Source organism: Castor canadensis, chromosome 14 (assembly GCF_047511655.1).
Source record: "Castor canadensis chromosome 14, mCasCan1.hap1v2, whole genome shotgun sequence".
In the NCBI taxonomy this organism is placed as follows: domain Eukaryota; kingdom Metazoa; phylum Chordata; class Mammalia; order Rodentia; family Castoridae; genus Castor; species Castor canadensis.
In genome coordinates, this window is record NC_133399.1 from 101,273,720 (window position 1) to 101,298,172 (window position 24,453).

The window sequence follows — 24,453 nt, forward strand, 5'->3', positions numbered from 1 at the left end:
AATCCTGCTGTGTGTACTAGAGACTCAAGAGAGGCTAGATTCTTAGAGTTGTGATCCATGACTCATTGTTTCTCATCTCATCTTCTGAGATGGCAGCTGGAGGCATCTGCCCTTCCATTTTTTCCTTTTGAAAGGGTAGGTGGTCTAACTTTAGCTCTGTTAGAATCACCTGGGACCCTACCTCAACCTACTGAATCAATTTTTGTTTTGCTTTGTTTGGGGATGGAACCCGGGGCCTTAAATGTGCTAAATAAATGTCTTACCACTGAACTGTGTTCAGAATTTTTTGTTGTTTTTATTGTTTGGGGTGTTGGCTTTGTTTTTGAGACAGAGTCTCACTCCGTAGCCCAGGCTGTCCTGGAACTCATCCTCCTGCCCTCAGACTTCCAGTGCTAGGATTATAGGCATGCACCACCACACTCAAATGAATCAGAATCTTGATTGTGGCAATTTGATTTTTTTAATCAATATCCTCAAATGATTCTAATTAGCAGCTATTTACAGTTCATTAACCTTTCTTGTTTCTAGTAGGTGTAACTAACAGAACAGTTTTTGTCCTTTTGTTTCACTGAGGCAGTTTGAGTCTAGAGTCTGCAGTCCCACCTAAATAACGTCCAGGTCACAAGATTTCTGCCTTATAAAGAATAATTATATGCAGTACTTTCCTCACCAATATAACTATAAAGATTAAACTTTCATCAGTCTTCAAATTTTGTGAGACCACAGAAGTGACATTTTCCAAGTATTTCTTGGTTCATTGATCTACAAATTGAGAAGTACCTACTGTATCTCTCTTAGACATTCCTGGTATATATTAGCATACTGAGGACACTTAGAAATTCTTCGGTTTGAAACTACTTTTACCTTAACTTGGCAGTTACCAAGCTGGGATTTCTTTTATTTGTGTAATTCTATTAGTGACCAACATGAAAGGCTTATAGTACTGCAGGTGGAATTTTCTGGTTTTCTTGTTTTTGTTTTCGTTGGAAATAGAGGAGTAATATCTACTTCTTATAGGGAGGTGTTAAGGGAGACATGAGAGTTGGGAGGTAAACAAGGCTGCTCACAGCCTACCTTGGTGTTGAGCAGCTGCATACTAGCCTCAGCACAATCAAAACTTACTGTCAGCAACCTTGGGTCACTCTTGACAGTCTAAGTTCCAAAATCATCCCCTACTTTACAATGCCTAGCATAATAAGGGCTCAAAAAAATTCAAACCTGCATAACTTCTGAAATTTTCAACATGGCCAAAAAAGTTTAAAGTAACATCTGTGAGTTACATAATTATTGATTGGTACGTTGTGAATTACTACCTAGAGCATACAGAAATTTATTTTGATTGAGTGAACCAATCAATTTTCTTTGGGTTTATGAAGTATATTTCTAAAACACTTGAGTTCAGTCATGAAACTATTTGCTTTCAAAACATCTTGACCTGTTACGTGTGTTCAGGCCGAAGTACTTAGAGTAAGCCTAAGCCTCTTAGTGCTCGTGTATAATAGGAATGGCTTTTAATTGATGTTTTCCTGGCCAACTCCACAGGAGCTGAGTTTAATATGCTCTTCAAACTGTGCATGTCTGCTTCCTTTGGTTTCTGAGGGAGCTCATAGCTGTGTTCTTCTGTTCCCATCACTATTCCTTGTCAGTATAGTATCTCCATCTATAACATCTTCCAGTTGTCAGCACAGGAAAGGTATTTTTTAATTTGAGTTTATTAAGTTACTGAAAGGCTTGCTAAAATCACTAGAAGTTATTGACTAGTAACTTTGATTTTAGAGGATCAAGAAGAAACTGGCAATAAATCAGTGCCTAATTCTTGGTTTCTTTGTTCCTATCTTAAAAAAGTGTATTTAAGAAGATACTATGTTCATATTACTTTCAGGTTTTGCCAATAGAAATATTATAGGGGTAAAGCAATCTTCAGTGGCCTTGGGATAATTTATAAAGAAGATACAAATTTGATATTAGATTCCCACTTTCGTTGAACTGTTTTATTACTAAAACTCGAGAGAAATAAGATAGGGGTAATGTTTATGAGTCTTTCATACAGTTTTTCTCAAGCCTTCTTGGTAGATAGCCTCTTTTTTTTCAAAGTGGTGTCTCACAAACCTCAAGTATTAATTTACAGTTTTGATTTTAATATAACAGATAATAACAAACATAACTAGGTGTAAATCCCTCGGGGTTGTCACTCTTGGGCAATTTTAAACTAATTTACAGATTTTAAACAAACTACAAAACCAATTACATTCACATTAGCAACATACATTTAACATACTAGATGATGATGTCTGTAATACTAACTGCTGTACTGTACATTCTTTTTTATTGAGCTAAAAATCTGGTAACATGAAATTCACCATTTAAAAGTATGCAAGTCAGTGGCTTTCTAGTACATTCAGGGTTGTGCAACCATCAGCACTGCCTGATTGCAGAACATTTTCATCACCCCAAAAAACAAACCCTTTGCCCACTAAGCAGTCACTGTAAGTTCTGTCTGAGTGCCTGTCCTGCTTGTGGTGACCCAGTTCTCCCACTGTTTCTGCATTCAGAGCACTGAGAAACTCTGGCTCACTGTGTAATCGGCCACCACTTGACAGAACACATCTTTTCTGTATCAGGCCCACATCTGCTCCTGTTTATTAGCCCTCAGTCACTAAAGTTGAGCCACTTGTCAGTAGTATACCCCAAAACAGGAATGTAAGCCAAAGTCGTGACATGGTGCTTGATATTAAAATGATCAGCCAGATGATCCAGAATACGCTTAGGTTACTTTAGCACTCATAAAAATGAAAATACATTTGTTGTGTGTGGAACTGGAGTTTGAACTAAGAACTTTGTGCTTGCAAACAGGCGCACTACCTCTTGAGCCACATCTGCAGCTCAAAATACATTATTTTTAAATGGAGCACTGTGTCTGTATCTCGGGATCCCAGGCTGAGAAACGCTGTTATAAGTAATTCTTGAGGTTTTGCATGTGCCTCCTAGTGAGGCCACGGGTATTTTAAATCTGCTATGCTTTTAAATGTTTAAGATAATTACCTTACTGTCTGGAAATTATCTTTTGGGGAGTTTTATTTGTATCTCATCTTGGTAAAAATTAAACTTTGTTTACATAATTTTTCTCACTGAGAACATGAATAATACTCCCTTTTGTAAACTTCAAATTGATAATAAAATTAAATAATTTCATATTTAGCCCTTGTGGGCTTATTTTGCTCCTTCAGTATTCTTTGTAGTTTAAGAAATAGATGTAGACTTTGCTTATAGAATGTGTCTATTGTTTTCAAGTAGTAACTTTTTTTCTTTTTTGGTTTTTTTGAGATAGGGCTTTGTTGTATAGCCTGGGCTGTCCTTGAACTTGCAGTCCTCCTTCCTGCCTTTGACTCCCAAGTACTGGGATTACAGATGCTTACTTACCATCTCACCCAGACCTTTAGTTTTTATATTTTTTTAAGTTTTTTTATTGACACAAAAATTGCACATATTTATGTGATACAATGAGAAATACTCAATAATGGTCAAATCAGAGTGATAAGCATTTCCATCTCTTTAAACATTTATCATTTATTTGTGTTATGAACTTCTAAACTCTTCTAGCTCTTTATAAAATAGATCCTTGTAAGCTGTAGTCCCCTACTGTGCTGCAGAACACTAGAGCTTATGCCTCCTATCTAAGTATGTTTTGGTACCCGTATTCCAGACTCCTGTCTCCCCTTCCTAGTCTCCAGTGAACACTGTTCTACTGTCTACTTCTATAAGATCAACTCTTTAAGCTTTCACCTGTGAGTGAGAACATGCAGTATTTATCTTTCTGTTTCTGGCGTTATTTTTGGATTTTTAAAGTCAGAGTAATTACTTCTAACAACTGAGTCGTGATTTTTCTATACCAAAGTTAACCAAGTCAAGTTCTTGTAAAATAATTTGATATGGGCTGACTCTGATTTTAATGAATAATTTTTTAAACATTGTGTCAGGAAAATAACATCTTCAAAACAGACAGCTTTTTAAAAAATTCATTCTATCCAAAAAGATCAGAGTGGCAAGAGATGAGGTTGAAGTGACCAAATCATGACATACTTTATAAACCAAGCTTATGAAATTTAATTTTATTAGGAAAGTGAAGGGGAAGTCATTAAACCATTTTTTAAAACTATTATTAGCAAGCACCAGGTTAGTCTATTTAAATTTCTTACTGCTTGAGCCACTCCACCAGCTATTTTATTTAAACTTACCTCAACATATGAGCGGAGAAAATCATGACTGTCTTTTAAGCTACCCTGAGTTCTGTCATGTATTAAAAGTGAATTTGTTACTAGCCTTTTCATAACAAAAATACCATTGCTTCATACCCTTTCAGGTGTGAAGTTAATTTTTACGGGACTAAATCTAATGTACAGTAAGCCCACCTTACTTAGGGATTTATTATGTTCAGTTTTGACCGAGCACAGTGAAACAATGATAATAAATTTTTAAAATTTTTAAATTCCCACATGTGCATTACACAGCTCCATTGACATAGAGAAACTCTTAAGTCAGTCTTGTGTTACCATTTGTGCTTAAATCATTGTGTGATCTGCTCAGTGTTTCCCTGCCCTTAATTTTGTGAAAATCTACCTCCCTAAAAGAACAAATGGTGCCCCATAAGCCAGGTAAAAGTGAATGTGTTTAATTGAAGTGAGAAAGTGACAATGTGAGATTTTTTGAAAGGTGCTCTGACTTTAGCAGAAGTTGGTTGGGTGGAGTTGTAAGAAAATGAATCAAGCATCTGCTGTATAGTACTGAACTCCATGTGTGTGTGCATTCAGTTTTTCCTCAACCGTGGTCTCCTTGGAGCTATATACCCGCCTGTGCTCGTGATACAACTCACCCTGTAGAGCCTAGGGAAGCACCAGAGGTGCTAAAACCATAGGAAGAAAATCACAAGGAAATGGTTACTTCCCTGAGGTAAGTGCTCCATTACCTCAGGAAGAGAGAGTGGTAGGTTGGGTGAGACCTATGAAAGAGTTTTCTGGGTGGTTGGTGTAGTTGTGTTTCTGTACTGAAGTCATGTTCACCATATAATTCAGTTGGTTATGCACTGCAATACTGGAGACAGTGGACTTTCTTGCTAAATAAGGTAAATTGTACAGTTTGTAAATCCTGATGCATTTCAAGTGGAACAAGGCTCCAAGGTAATGCTTTTCATCGACTACAGTGGCAACCCTCTTTAATGTCATTGAGAACCCCAATAACTTTATGAATTTATTTATTGTCTGTTTATCCCAGTAGCATATTCCTATATTAAAAATTAAAATAAAAATTTTAGAATATGTGTTTCAATTAATTTAAAAGAGCCACCATTTTAAGCCCACTATAAACATTTTTATGAAAGAATTCCAAGAAAAAAATGAAAATTTAGTAAGGTAGCATTGTTTTACTTTTGGTTTTATGAGACAAGGGTCTGACTGGCCTCAAACTCAAGATCTTCCTGACTCAGTCTTCCAAGTATTGTAATTTTTAAAATAAATTTCTTTTAATATCTGGCTTTGTAGACTACAGCTAGATTGTCCCATTTACTTGTATATTTCATATCTTAAGATGCATTGTGTTGACGTATATGAACAAAATCGAGCCTCACACAGATATGTAGAGGGAAAAAGAGGAATATTTTAATAATAGCCTTTTCAGGTAATCATGAGTTTTCCTCAGTACTTACTCTACAAGTTGTAGTTTTGTAAAGGTTAGTTGCAGTGTAGAATCTGAAAATGTATCTGAACTTTCTTAGTCTGTTACATGAAAACTCATTGGTATGCAAAAGTATTTATATGCATACTTCCCATTTTGCCACATAGGATATTAAAAAGATGTGTCTTAAGGTTAAAATTTAATTTAAAAAATAAGTTTTCTATTTCATCAAGGACATTCTTAAGTAAAACTGGCTGAGGTTTTTTGTTTGTTTTGTTTTGTTTTAAATGAGTATGTGGCAGCAAAGAATACAAAGATGTCAATACACTCTGAAGCCACTACCTTGGTTTGTGCTAAGGCACCTTGGATTCATCCACTGTCTTTGTACCTTTGATACACCATTTGTGCAAGTGTCAGTACAGCAAAGAAGGTATAAGTAATGCCTTAGTGTTACTGTGAAAATAGTTTGAATCTTACAGATCTCATGGAAGAGTCTCAGAAGAACCCCCAAGGGTCCACGGACCAACTCTAAAGAATTGTTTATATTCTGTTATATTCAGCACTCATCTTGGCTGTATTTTGAGAAAAACATGAAAAAATAATTTTTTATGTTTTTTAAAAATTGGCACAAATATGGCTTTCCCTGGCTTGTCAGGAATCAAGAACTTGTTTTATGGCAGTTCCTCTTGGGTGTCAACAATTAAATAAAATATTTAGGACTGTAGTGTTAGGGTACTATAGTAATTGACACTGTCTCAAAATATTATATTTCAATCATCTGAGAAATATATAAGCTTCTTTACCCTTTGGATTGCTGTAACTAAATACAAGTAGGTACTTGTATTTAGTACTTTGTATTTGTACTTTGTATTTGTTGCCATAAATATTGAAAAGAAATAAAATTTAGGAATACAAAAGCAGATTTTGATAGTATTAAAGGATGAGTGATTATGTTAAATACATACAACATTCCTTATTTTCTTCCCTAGAGGATAACCAAATACAGAATGCTATTTCTTCTCTCCCACTTTCCCACTAGTGAGGGTGGGGCTAAGATGAGAGTTCTCATTTTCTCCCCAAATATCACAAACATTTAGAAGCCAATCTCCTATAATAAAGCAATTATTTATTGAGTGCTTGCTATATGTTCAACATTGTTGAATATCATGGAAAGATAAGTTATAAACTTACTAAACATTAAAGAGTAAGCAGTGTGTGGTTAAGGTGTAAAAATGTGTGTATTGCTAAGCACTAAGGAGACTGGTGTGGTCTAAATATTCAGAAAGTCTACATGAGGGATTTGTTTTTTTGTTTTTAAGACAGGGTCTTTGCTGTGTAGCCCAAGCTGGCTTTGTTTTTTTTTTTTGTTTTTTTTTCATTTTTCTTTTATTATTCATATGTGCATACAAGGCTTGGTTCATTTCTCCCCCCTGCCCCCACCCCCTCCCTTACCACCCACTCCACCCCCTCCCGCTCCCCCCCTCAATACCCAGCAGAAACTATTTTGCCCTTATCTCTAATTTTGTTGTAGAGAGAGTATAAGCAATAATAGGAAGGAACAAGGGGTTTTGCTGGTTGAGATAAGGATAGCTATACAGGGCATTGACTCACATTGATTTCCTGTGCGTGGGTGTTACCTTCTAGGTTAATTCTTTTTGATCTAACCTTTTCTCTAGTTCCTGGTCCCCTTTTCCTATTGGCCTCAGTTGCTTTAAGGTATCTGCTTTAGTTTCTCTGCATTAAGGGCAACAAATGCTAGCTAGTTTTTTAGGTGTCTTACCTATCCTCACCCCTCCCTTGTGTGCTCTCGCTTTTATCATGTGCTCATAGTCCAATACCCTTGTTGTGTTTGCCCTTGATCTAATGTCCACATATGAGGGAGAACATACGATTTTTGGTCTTTTGAGCCAGGCTAACCTCACTCAGAATGATGTTCTCCAATTCCATCCATTTACCAGCGAATGATAACATTTCGTTCTTCTTCATGGCTGCATAAAATTCCATTGTGTCTAGATACCACATTTTCTTAATCCATTCGTCAGTGCTGGGGCATCTTGGCTGTTTCCATAACTTGGCTATTGTGAATAGTGCCGCAATAAACATGGATGTGCAGGTGCCTCTGGAGTAACAGTCTTTTGGGTATATCCCCAAGAGTGGTACTGCTGGATCAAATGGTAGATCGATGTCCAGCTTTTTAAGTAGCCTCCAAATTTTTTTCCAGAGTGGTTGTACTAGTCTACATTCCCACCAACAGTGTAAGAGGGTTCCTTTTTCCCCGCATCCTCGCCAACACCTGTTGTTGGTGGTGTTGCTGATGATGGCTATTCTAACAGGGGTGAGGTGGAATCTTAGTGTGGTTTTAATTTGCATTTCCTTTATTGCTAGAGATGGTGAGCATTTTTTCATGTGTTTTCTGGCCATTTGAATTTCTTCTTTTGAGAAAGTTCTGTTTAGTTCACATGCCCATTTCTTTATTGGTTCATTAGTTTTGGGAGAATTTAGTTTTTTAAGTTCCCTGTATATTCTGGTTATCAGTCCTTTGTCTGATGTATGATTGGCAAATATTTTCTCCCACTCTGTGGGAGTTCTCTTCAGTTTAGAGACCATTTCTTTTGATGAACAGAAGCTTTTTAGTTTTATGAGGTCCCATTTATCTATGCTATCTCTTAGTTGCTGTGCTGCTGGGGTTTCATTGAGAAAGTTCTTACCTATACCTACTAACTCCAGAGTATTTCCTACTCTTTCTTGTATCAACTTAAGAGTTTGGGGTCTGATATTAAGATCCTTGATCCATTTTGAGTTAATCTTGGTATAGGGTGATATACATGGATCTAGTTTCCAAGCTGGCTTTGAATTCTTAATTCTCTTGTCTTAGTCTCCCAAGTGCTAGGATTACAGATGTGCACCACCACATTCAAGAGGAATTTTGAACAAACCAGTAATGGTAATAGAGACGGGACATGTTGTAGACATAATGTATTTGGGTGTCAGCAAAGCATTTGATAAAAATAAAATTTGAGAATACCCTCATAGGTATTAGGTAATTGGCTAAAATGTAAAATTGAAATATTTGTTGAACCACTGGAGTGGCCATACCCAAGAATGCTAGTCAATGAATGAATCATTGACAGCTAAAAACAGGTCTGTCTTAGGGTCCAGGGCTTTGATCATGGGCTTGTCCTGTTTCTTTTCTTTTCTTTTTTTTAACTGATAAAAATGTTTTTATTAGTGACTTAGATAAGGACTTTGATTCAGTATGTGTGTTGTTTTGATTTGTTGTTTTTGTTCTGGTATAATAAGGACTTACTTATTTTGAGAAACAAAGATCCCAAACATCAGGCTCTTTGCCAGAATAATTCACAGTATCAACTTTACGGAACAAATATTAAAACTGTTACGCTAATTATTTTTCTAGAGGATATATTTGACATACCAACTCTGATTCACAAAAATACATTGTGTTAAGCAGTACTCTGTGGGTTTTAACACACACCTCTAACTCAAAGCTTCTCGGAGTTAACAGCTAAATGTGATTGCCTTTGCAGTTAGGGAAGCACTACTGAAATCATGTGTGAGTGGAAAGAACTGTACTCCGTGCATAACAAGATCATTTTGGAGACAGTTGATAAAAACCTACATACTTTTTATTGTTAAATCATAAAGTTACCAAATTAGATTTAGAAATCACAGAATAAGACTTAACAAAACCACTAGGAATGTCAGAGAAAATAAAAAATGAAACTAGGCGCGAGGCAATATGAATTGATGAACAAACATAGGAAGGAGAAATGCAGAGAGAACAGTGAGCACATACTAAGGTACTACAGATGGGGATCTGGTAAAACTTTGATCTTAGACAAGTGCCTAGAAAAAGAAATAATAGAATAAGATTTCTAAACCCCACTATGTGCTTAAGAGTCATTGTTACTCTCTTTCCTCTTTTTTTTCATCATCTTTGGTCAACTCCAACTAGTCATCCCCCATTATCATCCTTGTCATCTAGTAGGTCCTCTGCCTCAGTAGAGCCTTGTGTACCCCCTCCCCAAACTCCATCTTCACATTAGTTTTGTCTCTCTTCAGTGACTACTGCTCTGCTCCTCTTCTGACTCTCCATCTCTCCTTGTTTGCTCTATTCCTTTTCAGTTTTCCCCAAGGATTCTACCAGAGAATCCACTTTTTATTTAATCTGTGTCAGCGCCTTCTTTATGGCCTTCCGGACTTGGAAGATCTGTCCACTCTTAGAATTGAAACCATTATTGCCTCTTGATGGGCATTTCCCCATCAAGAAACGCTGGCATTTAGAAGGCACCAGTGCCTGAGCAATACTAAGACGAGGCACATGTGCTGGGTAACTGTCTGTCCTGTCATCACAATCCCACTGCACGTGATAGTTCAAGTGGAATGAGGGGCTGGAGAAGAGTGTTCTGGTACTGACTCTGCTGCAAATTGTTTCACGCCTGCTTTTCCTCCATTCACTTTTGGCTCTGCAGCCAGATTAATATCTAAAGCTTGGCCAGCAATCATTACTGCCATCCTTTCCTGCTACGGCAGCCCAGGCATTTCTCTTGTTAGCATACTGAACAAAGGTAAAAAGCCCTTAGGAACAGAGCAACCACAATTTTGCCATACTTTGAGAAGATTGCTTCCACATCAGACTTCTTGATCACAAGAGTGTTAAGATTTCCAATGAACATAGATCAAGGATCTGCCTCCTTGGTAACATTACCAGCCATCGTATTTGATGACAGGTTCTTCACAATGCTGAAAAATGTAACTGAAGATCAAAAACATCTCATAGGATTGAAGAGGGAGAAGAGATTTGATTCTGAATTCCCTGCTCCCAAATCGCTTGAAGTCAACAATGTGGACACAACCATTTAGTCTTCATCTCTTCACAAAATGCCAGCATGTTTGTTGAATACCTCTGTGAGCTATATATTCCAACATGCCCTCAAGAATAAAAAATACTTCCTGTCCTTTTCATCTCAAGGGTAACTGTTGGAATAGATGTCATATACAGGGTAAAGGATTCTGGGTTTTTCATTTTGGTGGTACTGAGGTTTGAACTCAGGGCCTTGCATTTTCTAGGCAGGCACTGTACCACTTGAACCAGTTCCTGGTGTTTTGTTTTCCATAAAAGCTAGAGCCGGGCACCAGTGGCTCACAATTATAACCCTAGCTGTTTGGGAGGTTGAGATTGGAGGATGGAAGTTTGAGGCCAGCCTGGGCAAATAGTTCACAAGACCCTGTCTCCAAAACAACCAGAGCAAAATAGACTGGAGTCATGACTCATGCAGTAGAGTGCCTGCATTGTAAGCACAAAGCCCTGAGTTTAAACATCAGTCCCACCAATTAAAGCCAGAAAGAGAAAGATTTTATTAGATTGGAACAGTTCTTCAAATCTAGCAAGATAAAATTTTATGCAAGTTACAGACAAGCTTCTACATGCAGGTATGAGAAAACTACTTACATATAAAATGGAAAAGATCTAGTTTGACATGTTTGGGGGGGAAAAAGAGGATCTTGGAATTTGTAGTAGTATGATATATTACCTGAAAAATCATTTTCTAATACAATTCCTAGAAAGACTTACTATTAAATCCTTTTAAGTATATATATGTCCTTTAAAAAGTAAGGACAATCCCTTGGGAGAAAAAACTGAATAGGAAGAGTTCTATTTCTTATACCATGGCAAACTGATTTTTTTGTAGTGCCTCATATCCTGTTTGGATTTGAATAAGCCTGCTTTTTAATGCATTTACAAGCTTGCAAGAATAAGGGAAATCTGTAAGTCCCCTGTCCATTTAATTCATTTAAATGAGCATACTCAATCCAGTGCAGAGTAGAGAAGTCACTGGGAAAGTGCTGTCTGCTCAATACCAGAATGCTACACCTCCACCACAAGATGGGAAGTTAAGCAGAGTTCCACATTAATCCAGGACCTGGTAAAACACTTCAAGTCATCGGTAGTCCCTTACCATCAGCAGAAACAGGAAAATAGCTTAGAAACACTACCAGAAACACACGGTGTGCATGTGCACAGAGAAAACCACCACAAATGAGATTGAGCACAAACTGCAAGCAGATTTAGATTGCATCCTCTTCCCAAGGTCACGTCTGCTACTGACTTCAGGTACTAGACGATCACTGGATACAGAACAAAAAATATGTAGGAAATGCTCAAGAAAATAGTGGAATTTTTTTTATGGTACTGAGATTAGAACTCAGGGCCTCACTTGAGTCTTGCCTCCAGCCCTAAAATAATAAATCTTTAAGATGAGCAGGCAGAAAGTGACCAGAAACCATAGGCATAATAGGAAGAAAACAGAATATTTATAAGCTTAAAATTCATTTCAGGCCAGTACAAGCAAATAGTTCATGAGACCCCATCTCCAAAATAACCAGAGCAAAATGGGACTGGAGGTGTGGCTCAAGTAGTAGTCTTGAGTTTAAACCCCAGTCCCACACACAAAAAAAAAGGTGTTGAAATTTTAAACTCAATGAATAGATTAGCTTATTAGACACAGTATAGGAGAGAGAGTGCTAGATCTGAAGATACTGTTCAGAATACAGTCAGCACAGGGAGACATGAAAAAGTATGAAGGCTAAGAGAGAGGGAAAATAGCTTATCTAACAGGCCTAGAAGGAACAAGTGGAGGACAGGCCAATATTTGGAGAACTGAGAAAGAAAAATGAGTATAAGTTAGAAGAGCTCCACATTTAAAATGGGATACATTTTTCAAAATCACACCTAGGCACATTACAGTAAAGCCACACACTAAAGACAATGAGAAGGCCTTAAAAGAGAAAGAGGTGGTAGGTGCCTTTGGTCCTACCTGCTCAGGATGTGCAGGTAGGAAGATTGCAGTCCAAGGCAAAGCCAAGCAGAAACGCCAGACCCTATCTGAAAAATAAAGCACGAGGGGTTGGAGGCATGGTTCAAGTGGTAGAGGGCTTGGGGACCTTGAGTTTAAACCCCAGTACTACAAAAAAAGAGGAAAGGAAGGAGAGAGGGAGACTGCACCTATAGAGAAAAGACTGGCTGATAGAGGCCTCTCCATGGCAGGCTGGAAGCCAAAAAAGAAAAGTAGATGTCAGCCTAGAGTTGTGTACCCAACAAAATTATCTTTCAAGGACAGTTCTGTTAGATAGCCAAAAACTGAGTTAGCACGTCTTCATTTGAACTTCATAAAGAATATATTTAAAGAAGTTGGAAAATGCCATGGAAGTGTTGGTTAGATAAGAAGCAAAGATAAACTGGTAAACATAGGTAAATGAATCTAAACAAATATATAAAATAATAATAGGAATGTCTAGTTTTTAGACTATCAGTGCAACAGAAGACAACTGATCACAGTCTGTGTTCTGAGGTCATTGTATTATTCAGGAAGGGAGAAGATAATTGCTTAACTTTGGACTTTAGAATGTGTGGTAACTAGTGTTGGGGACAAAAGTAGAATTCAGGGCTGGGGGCATGGCCAAGTGCTTGTATTAAACCCTCAGTTCAAACCCTGGTACCACCAAAAAGAAGAAGAGAGGGAGAGGGGGAAAAAGAATTCAAAAATGAGCAAAAAATTTTAAATTTAAAAAAAAAAGGAAAGGAAAAGAGTAGAACATATAGCACAAAGGAAGAAGGAAGAAATGAGTCCAGGGTGTGTTATTACTCACAAGTATTAAGTACCTCAGTTAAAAGCCAGTTTGGGTCCATGAGTTGAAAATAATGCAACAGAAGGAACAGCTTTACCACCCTCCTCACCACTACCCCTACTTAAACACGTACACAATAGTCCATTCCAGTTCACTTTTTGATCTGAAGATGAGTGTAAACAGTTTTCAAAGATGATATACCATTATGTATTTATGACTGGCATAGGGATGATTTTCTTAAATCAACTATAGCATTAATCCTAAAGGAAAATAATGATAAATATAATAAAATTAACAACTTCCGTTCATCAAAAGTCACCATTTTGAGCTGGGTGCAAGTGGCTCACACCTATAATCCTAGCTACTCAGGAGGATCAAGGTGAAAAGCCAGTCTTGGCAAATAGTTTACAAGACCCCATTTCAAAAAAACCCATTACCAAAAAGGACTGGTGGAGTGGCTCAAGGTGTAGGCCCTGAGTACAAACCCCAGTGCCACACACAAAAGAAACACACGCACACACCATTTGAGGGCTGGTGGAGTGGCATAGAGCACCTGCCTACCAAGCATAAGGCCCTGAATTCAACTCCCAGTACCACCAAAATAAAGGGAGGAGGGCATAGAAAAGACCATTTGAGTGAAAAGACAATCCACAGTGGTGGGGGCAGATAATGTATAACTGACACACTTTTAGGGATCAAGCATCCCTGAGTGGGGCTGGTAGAGCACCTGCCTCACAAGTACGACACCGTGAGTTCAAACCCCAGTACCACAAAAAAAAAAAGATCATTAAGTAACAAAGATTCCACTTCTAAATCTGTGTACCTCATGAAATAGCTTCAGAATATATAAAAACTGAAAACCATAGGGCAAAACTACATAGCCACCATCATCGTGAAAAAATTAGTTACTGGTAGGAAAAGGAGCAAAAAACCAAAAGTATACACTAGATTTGAATGTAATAACAGGTTGGGTTTGATGGATGTTCTCAAGCACATATGGAACATTTGCAGAAGTGAGCACAAAGCACAAAACCAGAGCGGTCAGCAAGCCCTGAAAACCTAGAGGAAGAATGAGTACTACAGCTCTGGAACCAAGAGACCATGGGGTTCTTAGTGAGGAGGAATGGAGAGTGGACTTGAAACAGATTTGAGGTCAGACAATTTATCAAATTTATCTTGTCTTCATAATGACCTTTAAGTGAAATCCAACTTCATTAGGAACAGAAAACAGGATATACTAGATTGAACTATATAAGATTGACATTTTTGCAGGTCAAGAATGGTTGGATGTTTGGTCTTTTCATATGGTTCAGCTCAAGGAGAATTGAGTTTTTCTGGGTTTGTTTTTAACTCATTCTTCTCTAGAAAAACAAGTATTAGGCCAGAATTCCACATCCTATCAAAAGCATCTGCTGAAGTCTTCCTGAGTGCATTTAATATTTTGCACACCAGAAGGCATTTACTAATGACACATTCTCAGACTAGAGTAGATGTGGGATTATCTCAATGAAACCATTGCCTCCTCCAAGGCTTCCCTTATAAAGCCAGTTAGTGCCCTAGCAAGCATGGATACTGAATACATGGCCTCATCATAGTTGGCAGAGTCCTCACCAGGAAGTACTTGCCTATGCCCATGCGTTCCTGGCAGCAGTAGCAAATTAGCTCACTAGGGGGTCCTAAAATGGGAGCAGAGAAGTGTTTCCACAAGTCAATGATTTTCTAAAGGTTTGCAGATCTCTCTGCTTCTAGTTTCTGGTTGTGTTGAATCACATTTTTTGCATAAAATCTTACACATTTACACAGTATCTGAAATTAACACTATAAACAAAATTAGTTTATTATTCTCCCACTGTGAAGTTTAATTTCCACATTTATTAAGTGACTTTTCCTTGTAGTGTAGTCTTTCTAGTTGAAACACCTTTGCTCTTTGGGATTCAGTTGTTGGTGTGGCAACCATCAGAGACTGACGGAGGCATCCTCAGCCTGTTGACTACTTGGAGGCAATTACCAGCAAAGCTTCCTCTCTCTGATGCCTACATACTGAAAGCATGGCCCAACATGAAACTGTTACTGTTGGTGATGCTTCTCATTTGTCACCCACTCAAACAAAAGTGTTTTTTAAGCATGAATTGTGCCAGAGTAGTTACAGAAGGGTTTAGCATTTGAGAAGAGCAGTGTGGTGAAAAGGTCCATGACTGTAGTGTTAAAGGTCAAGTACTTTAACATTGTTTCCTCGCTGGGGTAGGGCAGCCCTTCTGTAACTCTGCCGAGGAGTCAGATGAAGCTCAGTCATGCACAGGGCAGTGTCGACTTCAGGGTCTTCAAGATTCTTACTTTTGTTTATTGTGCAGTTCTGAAGTTCACTGTACACATTGTTTTTGTGAGGGACTTCTAGAGGTTTAGTTGTTGCAGTTTAGGAAGCTTTTGATTTCTGAAGAAAATGTAGATAGTTATGAGCACTTTGCTTTAAACCCAATTACCAAAGTAAGAAGAGTATAAATTACAGAATGTATTTTAAGGTCATACTTACTGGGTTCTAGGTTTTGCTTTGTTTGAAGTTTTAAAAATAGCATTCATTGATCCCATGCATTCTCCAGCTTAGAAAGTATAAAGGTGACAAATAACGACCACCATTTTGAGCCTTTACTCCCATTGCCTGTGTGGGGGGTAGGAAATGTTTCTCCCCCTTTTTCCCACTTCTTCCTACTTTATCCTGCTATACTAAAATAAATCCTTGCTAAAACTTAAAAAAAAAAAAAAGCACGCATAAGAGCTGGGCGTGGTGGTACGCATCTATAATCCTAACACTCAGGAGACTGAAACAGGTAGATTATGAATTGGAGGAATAAATAAAATAATGTACTTATTAGATTTATTAGTTGGGCTGGGTGGATCTAAAATTATCTCGTTTCCTTATATGTAGTTTCTTTAGTCTCATTTAATAGACTTTTAAGAATATTTTTGAAGAAACAGTTGCCTGAAGATTGAATTAGCGTTAGTACCATTTGTCAAAGGAATATTTCGTGCTTATAAATTACAAGAGATAATTTTTGTTACCATAAAGAAAAGAGCAAATTATTCTCCCCATCAATTGAATAAGATTTTTTGGTAAAGTTAAGTTGAGATGTTTTGGATGCATTGTGCCTGTTTGTGGGGGCATTACTGTTGTTTTCATTTCATCAGCTAAAATCATGAGTTCACTTGAGGAAAGATCATTTATGCATCCATTTGTTGGGTGCATCATTGAGATGCCCAACAAAGAGAGAGTGTTTCTCTCTTGAAGACTTGGTGTGTTTTAGCCTATCCGTTGAAAAGCCTTGTTAGGAGACATAAGTAGATTTGTCTGCCTGATTGCCTGATTGATTAACTTCCTTGCCTGCTACAAGTTTACATTCTTTCTTTTTTTTTTTTAGGGTGGGTGGGCACTGGGGTTTGACAGGTCTCACACTTGCTAGGCAGGCACTCTTACCACTTGAGCCACTCCATCAGCCCTTTATTGTGGTGGGTTTTTTCAAGATAGGGTCTCAAGAACTATTTCCCTGGGGCTGGCTTTGAAATGGGATCCTCCTGATCGCTGCTTCCTGAGTAGCTAGGATTACAGGTGTGAACTACCACCACCACCCAGCTAAATGAATACTCTTTAGGGCTTTTGGGTTTTTGGGGGGTTTTTTTGTTTTGTTTTGATTTTTGGCACTGGGATTTGAACTCAGGGCCTCATGCTTGCTAGCAGGGCACTCTTAATCACTTGAGCCATTCCTCCAGCCCCTGGACTCACTTTTTAATTTTCTATGAGGCCTACCTTAACTACTCTATTATTAAATACTGCAGCCTGTACCTCTCTATCTCTGTTTGTATTTACATATACTCCCTTACTCGTCCTTACTGTCCTCTCATTTTTTCCATGGTATTTATTAACCTAACATACCCTGTGACTTACTTATTATGATTAGTAGTATTTGTCTTCCCTCACTGTAAAAGCTCCAAAACAGCATGGATCTTTGTTTCATTTGCTGACACATATCAAGTATTTCGAGTTTACTTTGGAGGCCGGGGATGTGATTCAGGCACTTGCCTAGAGTGCACAAAGCTCTGGGTTCAATCCCCAGCACTGCAAAAAAAAAAAAAATTTTTTTTTTAAATTCATATCTGCAGGTGGGATGGTGCTTCGTACATAGTAGACACTCAGATATCTGTTGCTGAGTGAGTCCTGTTTCCCTTGTGATGGAAAAGGGCACCCAAGAGTCAGGAACTTCTCGTGTCACATAAGTAGTCTAGACAGAGCTGCACATAAAACCACCAGTGAAAACCCTTAGAAACCAGCAGCTACATAGGTGGGTTGTGGTCAACTGCTTTGTTACTGAGCATCAACTACTGCTAATGTTTTTCAGAGCCTCATATTCTTAGCCCAGTAGTTTGGAAAATTTCAAAGGGTATTTATGGTACTGAAACTTACATTAAGGTCTTACGTTAATTATGCATATATATACTTTATAGTTGATTGTGAGTCATATGGTCATGTAAACTTAATGCTGTCTGGACAGTGGGGATTCCTAGAAGTGATAGAGGCATAGCACTTAAGGATAGGGTTGGTGACAGCCCAACCCAGTCTCAATAAACTGAAGTAAAAATTACCCAATCCCATGCGCAATTGCCTGGAAGTGCCTTTTTGGTGATAGTGTTCTCTTCTAGGATGTCAGGTGCCTACTTAAAAGCTCAACAAGCCATGTCAAAATTGTTAAAAAATATATACGTATATTAGAAGGCTGGGCACAAGGGCTCATGCCTTTAATCCCACCTACGCAGTATACGTAGGTAGGAGGATCATGGTCCAAGGCCGGTGTGGGCAAAACTCAAGACCTTATCTGAAACTAAAGCCAAAAGGACTGGGGGCATGGCTCAAGTGGTAGAGCACCTAGGAGCCTATGGTAGATCCTGAGTTCGATGTTGAGTCCAGTGTTGCCAGCATGCACACATTCATGTACTTTGTGTGTGTGTGTGTGTGTGTGTTCATTCTTCAGAACCAAGTGTTGATACCTACTATTTTGTTAGTTATATATATGGCAACAAATCTGTTACAATTTACTGTCATTTCTGTTCTTCAGGTGAAATGAGTGTTGGTACTTTTTTTAATAGAGAAAAGTGCATGATTAGGCTGCAGGAACTTAAGGAGAAAATGTTTTTAATTGTTAAAGTGTGTCTGAATCATATTTAACACTTTGAGAGGTAAGCATAACACCAGAGATACAGAGATACCTGCTACATAAAGTAGCAGGCCCATATAAGGCAAAACAAAGTATATTTTACTGTCCGTCCCATCTAGGCATATATTTGGATGGATGGTAAGGAATAATTTAGAAAAAGTTACTTAAGTGTAAGCATTACTTTGGAATGACTTTACAAATCTAAAGATCTTTCCTGTACAGGTCCTCTAGCAAAAGGTTATAGCACATAACTTCAGTGTGGATTCTAACTTAGATCTCAGAGCCCACTGTTACATCATCTCTAACTATGAATGACAGTGTTATAATGTCTCTAAATCAAGGTAGAGAATTGTAGCCATTCTGTTGCCCTATCAGGTGGATAAGGGGTGAGTGGGAGAGAGTTGTGAAAACTAAGATATATGTCAGTGTTTTAGATAGAACATTGGTTGATAATACAGACAATATTAAGATTTGAGGAAGAAGAGTAAGGCTTTTTAAACTAGCTGTTAGGGGCAGGAGGAGTGGCTCAAGTGTTAGAGCACCTACCTAGCAAGCTTGAGGCCCTGAGTTCAAACTCCAGTACTGGGGGGAAAACAAAGCTTTTTTTTTTTTTTTTAAACTAGCAATTAGATTTGTTTTTACTGGACTTTATTTTTTTATTGTGCTGGGAGTACATTGTGGCATTTACAAAAGTTCTTACAATATATCAAATATATCATAGTTGACTTCACCCCCTCCATCATTTGCCATTATCCTCCCTTCCCCCCATTCCTGGATACTGGACTTTATTTTTTAGAACTGTTTAAGATTTACAAAAGAGGGCTGATGGAATGACTCAAGCAGTAAGTAGAGTGCCTGTCTAGCATGCATGAGGCCCTGAGTTCAAACCTAAGTACCATCAAAAAAAAATTTTGCCGAAGAATAAATTACAGAAAGTTCTCACGTGCCCTCACTTCTCCCATCCCCCACAGTTTTTCCCCATTAACTGAAGTGCACCCTGTGCTGTACATTTTATAGGTTTTGACAAAGGCATAATGACATATATTCACCATTACAGTATTATACAGAGTTTCACTGCCCTAAATATCCCCTGTGCTCTACCTATTCATCCCTCCCTCCAACCCTGAACTCCTGGCAAGCACTAATCTTCCTAGTGTCTCTGGTTTTGTCTTTAGAATGTAAAATGTAGCTGGAATCATACAATTAAGTAGCATTTTCAGATTGGCTCCTTTCACTTAGCAGTATTCATTTAAGTTCCACTATATCTTTTTGTTGCCAAGTTTTGCCAATATAAATAAAGCTTCTATAAACATTTCTGTGCAGGTTTTGGTGGAGACATAAGTTTTCAAGTTATTTGAGTAAATACCAAGGAACTCAGTTGCTAGATCATATGTTAAGAGTTTGTTTAGTTTCATAACACCCTGCCAGACTGTCTTCTAGTGTACCATTTTGCACTTTTTTTTTTCCTTGGCGGAACTGGGGTTTGAACACAGGGCTCCACACCACTCCATCAGTCCTTTTTTTTTGTGATGGGTTTTTTAGAGGTAGGGTTTCATGAATTATTTGCCTGGTTCTGGCTTCAAACCACAATCCTCGTGGTCACTGCCTCCTCAGTAGCTAGGATTATAGGCATGAGCCACCAGCACCTGGCCACTTTGCATTCTTCTCAGCAGTTTTTCTTGTTCCACATCTGGTATTGTCAGTGTCTGCGGTTTTAGCTCCTCTAATGGGTATGTAGTGGCAGCTCACTGTTCTATTAATTTTCAGTACACTGATAACATATGGTGTTAGACTGCTTTTCATAGGCTTACTTCCAATCTCTATGTGTTTGGTGAGTTATGTATTCAGATCTTTTGCCCATTTTTTAAATGTGTTGCTTTCTTACTGACTTTTAAGAGATCTTTGTATATTTTATATCAGATTTTTGCAAAGATTTTCTCTCAGTCTGTAGTTAGTGTTTTCATTCTCTTAAATTAGATTCCCTTTGTAACAATCCTGCACATTCTAAGAACAGTAACATAGAAAGAAGGGAGAAACCCTAAGATGCCTGAGGTTCCTTGAATATTTTCCAAGCCAGTTTGCATTTATTTGGCTAGCTATTAATTGCTTGAATCTAAAATCCTTATCTAGTCACTGCAAAATAGTGATGAAATTTGTTGGTGGCCTCAGAGAATTGGTGATTGATTGATTGCTTCCTTTGCTCTACTATATGTAACTCAATGTTTAAATATAGTTCTTAATATTTTAATAGGATGTCTGATAAAATACCCCAATACTGTGAAGTCTGAATATTGTCACCAAATTGATAAACAAATATTGTTACCAAATTGAACATAAATTCAGCCAGGCGCCTTTGGATCACACCTAGCTAGCTACTCAGGAGGCAGAGATCAGGAGGATCACAGTTCTAAGCCAGCCTCAGCAAATAATTTGCAAGACCCTATCTCACTCCACTCGCTGGTGGAGTGGCTCAAGGTGTAGGCCCTGAGTTCAAGCCCCAGTACCAAGAAAAAAAAAAACCATAAATTTAAAATAATAAATGTTCCCTGGTCTAACAGTATTCCTTTGCACTGTAACTGTCATAATGTAGAACTCAAAAACAAATAACTCTTGAAAACCAGGAAATGTTAAGAAAGTACACAACTTTCACATTTTGACTCTCTCAATACCAAACCAGTAGACTGTCACTTTCTGAAATTTGGAAGTCAGTCATTTGATTGTGCTTGCTGCATGGTAAAGATCACTATTAAATTTATAAGTTAAACATACCTAGCATGTGCTGTGGGTTCAATCCCCATTACTGCAAGGTAGATAAATAGACAGATGGATGTGCATTACTCCTGGTAGGAGTAATACTGACTGCTACAGGATTGTTCTCCCTGTATAGACCTGCTTATAAAAATACAGTTTTTAGGAAAATGGTAATATAGCAGAAAAATTTATTTGCATATATATTTGTTTTGACTGCAAATTTGGGTTTCCAAATAGCTGAATGTTGGCTTCCATTCCTTAGGTGATCTGCTTGGCCTGTATGATCTGCTTTCTAACTCAGCTGTTCTCATAGCAAAATACATTGTTTTGGTCTTTTAATGCTGTCAGCATGGCAGAATCAAGTTCCAAAAAAGGTATTTGAAGATGACAGCCTAGTATATGTTCTCTTTTTTTGTTTGTTTTTGGCAGTACTAGGGTTTGAACTTAGGGCTTCACGCTTGCTAGGCAGGTGCTCTGTTTGGTCTCTTGAACTATTTGCCTGGGCTGGCTTCAAATTCCAGTCCTGATCTCTGCCTCCTGAGCAGCTAGGATTACAGGTGTGGCACCCGACTTTATTTTTTTTTAACTGGAAAAAAATATTTGTACATCACAAGACACAGTCCCTAAAGTGTATGGTGACTTCTAAGTGCTTTAAGTAGCCATCTGCATTATCGATTTTAAAGCTAATTTTTATGTGTTGTGGGGCAGAGAGGGTGTGATGGAGATCAAACCCAGGGTCTTGTACATGCTAGCCATAAAACCAACTTTTTTAAGGCTGCACAATTTCTTTTGTCTGTGGAATAGTAGTTAAAAATGATAATGTAACTTTGTAGAAAAACTCCAAAATTTAAAGGAAAAGCAGTTATTCTGTCACTTGAGAGCTTTTCCAATGAAAAGCTGGATTTAGGTGAAAGTGACTTGGAAGCAGGACTCAAGCTATAAGCTTGAAGCCCCCAGTTAAAATCCCTGTCCCCCTTCCCGCCTTGCCCCCCACCCTCACCCCAGAAAAAAGGTGAAAGCTTAAAGTGAGAATTCTCACATAGGTATTCTATCCTCAGGTAAAAGAGAGTAATGCTGTGGAAATCTTGGTGGTGACTCTTCAACATGACTTGTCCCTTACACCATTCTGCTTGAATAAAGCCTTAGTGTGCTCTACAACCACTCAGATCCTTAGGATTCCTGGGATAGCTGCTTCACCATCCTCTTGAGGATTCCCTTGATAGTCCTGTCCTGTCTTGGATTTCCCATGTCCTGCATTCCACATTTGCCTTTTTATGGCATTTTCTTTAGGTACTGAGGTTTGAACTCAGGGCCTCAGCTCACTAGGCAGATACTCTACCATTTGAGCCATGCCCTAGCCCTGGTGTACTCTTACTTTGTTATGAAGCACATTCTTTTGCGACTCCCTTGAACGTGGGAATATGGGTGAGGATTGTGTGCCCTAAAATAGCTTTGTTCTGCCCTCATGCTTGCTCCCTTCTTTGCCTGGGTACAACCTTCTAGGCAAAACCTTCTAGGTTAAAGATCATTTCCCTTCAGAATTCTGCAGGCATATTTTCTTGGCTTCTTGTTTCCATATATTATGCTGAACATTTGTCAGATCCTTTCATTCTGGCATCTTGTGTTCTTCAGTTCTAAAGGGTTTTTAAAAATTATTTTATTGATAATTTCTTGTTCTTTATTTTCTTTTTCCTGTAGCTCCTATATTGAACCTCTTGAACTGGCCTCTGCATGTTGTAACTTTGCTTTCTTGTTTTCCATTCTGGGTCCTTTGTTCTGTTTTCTGTAGTCATTTTGTGTTTGTTTTATTTTGGGGGGGGGTGTTGTTTTGGTTTTTTGTTTTGCAGTACTTGGGGATTAAACACTCTGCCACTTGAGCCTGGGACTTTAGCTTTTAGTTTCTTTCTCAAATAGGATCTCCTTTGCTTTTTCCTGGACCTGCCTAGGACTGTACACCTTCTTCCTCTCTCTCCTGAGTAGCTGTGGCCACAGACATATACCACCACCCACTGGCTTGTTTTGTTTTGTTGTTTTATTTTGTTTTGTTTGTTTGTTTTAGTGAGACTGGGTTTGGAACTCAGGGCTTCTAGCTTGCAAAGCCAGCACTCTTACCATTTGAGCCATGCCCCTGGTGATAGGGTCTCCATAACTGTTTTTGCCCAGACTGACTTCAAACTATAAATCCTCCTGTCTCTGCCTCCCAAGTAGTTGGTATTATAGGCATGAACCTCCATGGCCTGGCCTTGTCGTGCAATTTTAACTTTATTTCCAAACTTGTAGTAGGATTTTGTCCCTTTTACCCTATTTTTATTTTCTAAACTCTCTAACTTGCTCTCTTGTCTTTCCCATCCTTTTAATGAACAGTTGCAGTATTTTAAAAATTTCTTTGAGATGCTTAATAGCATATTTTCTTTTTTTTTTTTTTTTTACCCTCTCATTTTTGTCACGTCTCCTTAGTTTCTATTTGTTTCAAATTGCTTTCTGCAGTTTGTTTAGCTGTCTCTCTTCCAGTATAAAGGTTTTTTAGATTTCTGGTAATCCTTGATTGTTTCCTCACCATTAAGATGAAGAGCCTATAGAGCTAACTGGAGCACTAAGAGTGGGTGAGGCATGCAGGCCTGGGCATCACAGTAGAGCTATCTGTGTACCATTTGTTGGGTGACACCACCCATGTCACCGTATCTTTAACGATTTCCTTTGAGACTACTGAGATTCTCAGAGAAATCTTCAAAATTCTTGCCTAAACAGAATGGTCTGTACTTGGCATTTCTAAGTGGAACCTGGTGAGGCAAGACTCAGCCATTCAGTGTGCATGTAGCCACTTAACTGGACCTGTTTGGTATGTGGTATACATATCTTCAAGCGTACTTTCAACTGCCTTGGTGTCTTCCTGGCCACAGAGAGGGACATTCAGAAGCACAGAATAAGGGAAGATATCTGGGAATCTGACTTTTCAAAAATACTTGCATTGTGGCTTAAGGACATGACTTAAGTGGTAAAGCCCCTGCCTGGCAAGCATGAGGAGGCTCTCAGTTCAAATCCCAGTACCACTGCCCCCCCCCAAAAAGAACACTTGCATTGTTTTTCCTTGCTTAAGCCATCCCACTTTACCTTAATGTCTGAGCATGTAGTGTAAATCAAGTTGGTTTTAGTATTTCTCACTGATGGAAAATTGACTTGGGCCATT

The 24,453-nt window shown here is 38.3% G+C and overlaps 1 protein-coding gene and 1 pseudogene across 2 annotated transcripts in view; one reads left to right on the plus strand and one right to left on the minus strand.

Moving 5' to 3' along the window:
* The window catches only part of Xpo7 (exportin 7), an 85,509-nt gene that overhangs the window by 14,381 nt on the left and 46,675 nt on the right, over window positions 1–24,453 (plus strand). The gene's annotated exons all lie outside the window — the stretch shown is intronic.
* On the minus strand, window positions 9,592–10,400 carry LOC109695168 (heterogeneous nuclear ribonucleoproteins C1/C2 pseudogene; annotated as a pseudogene).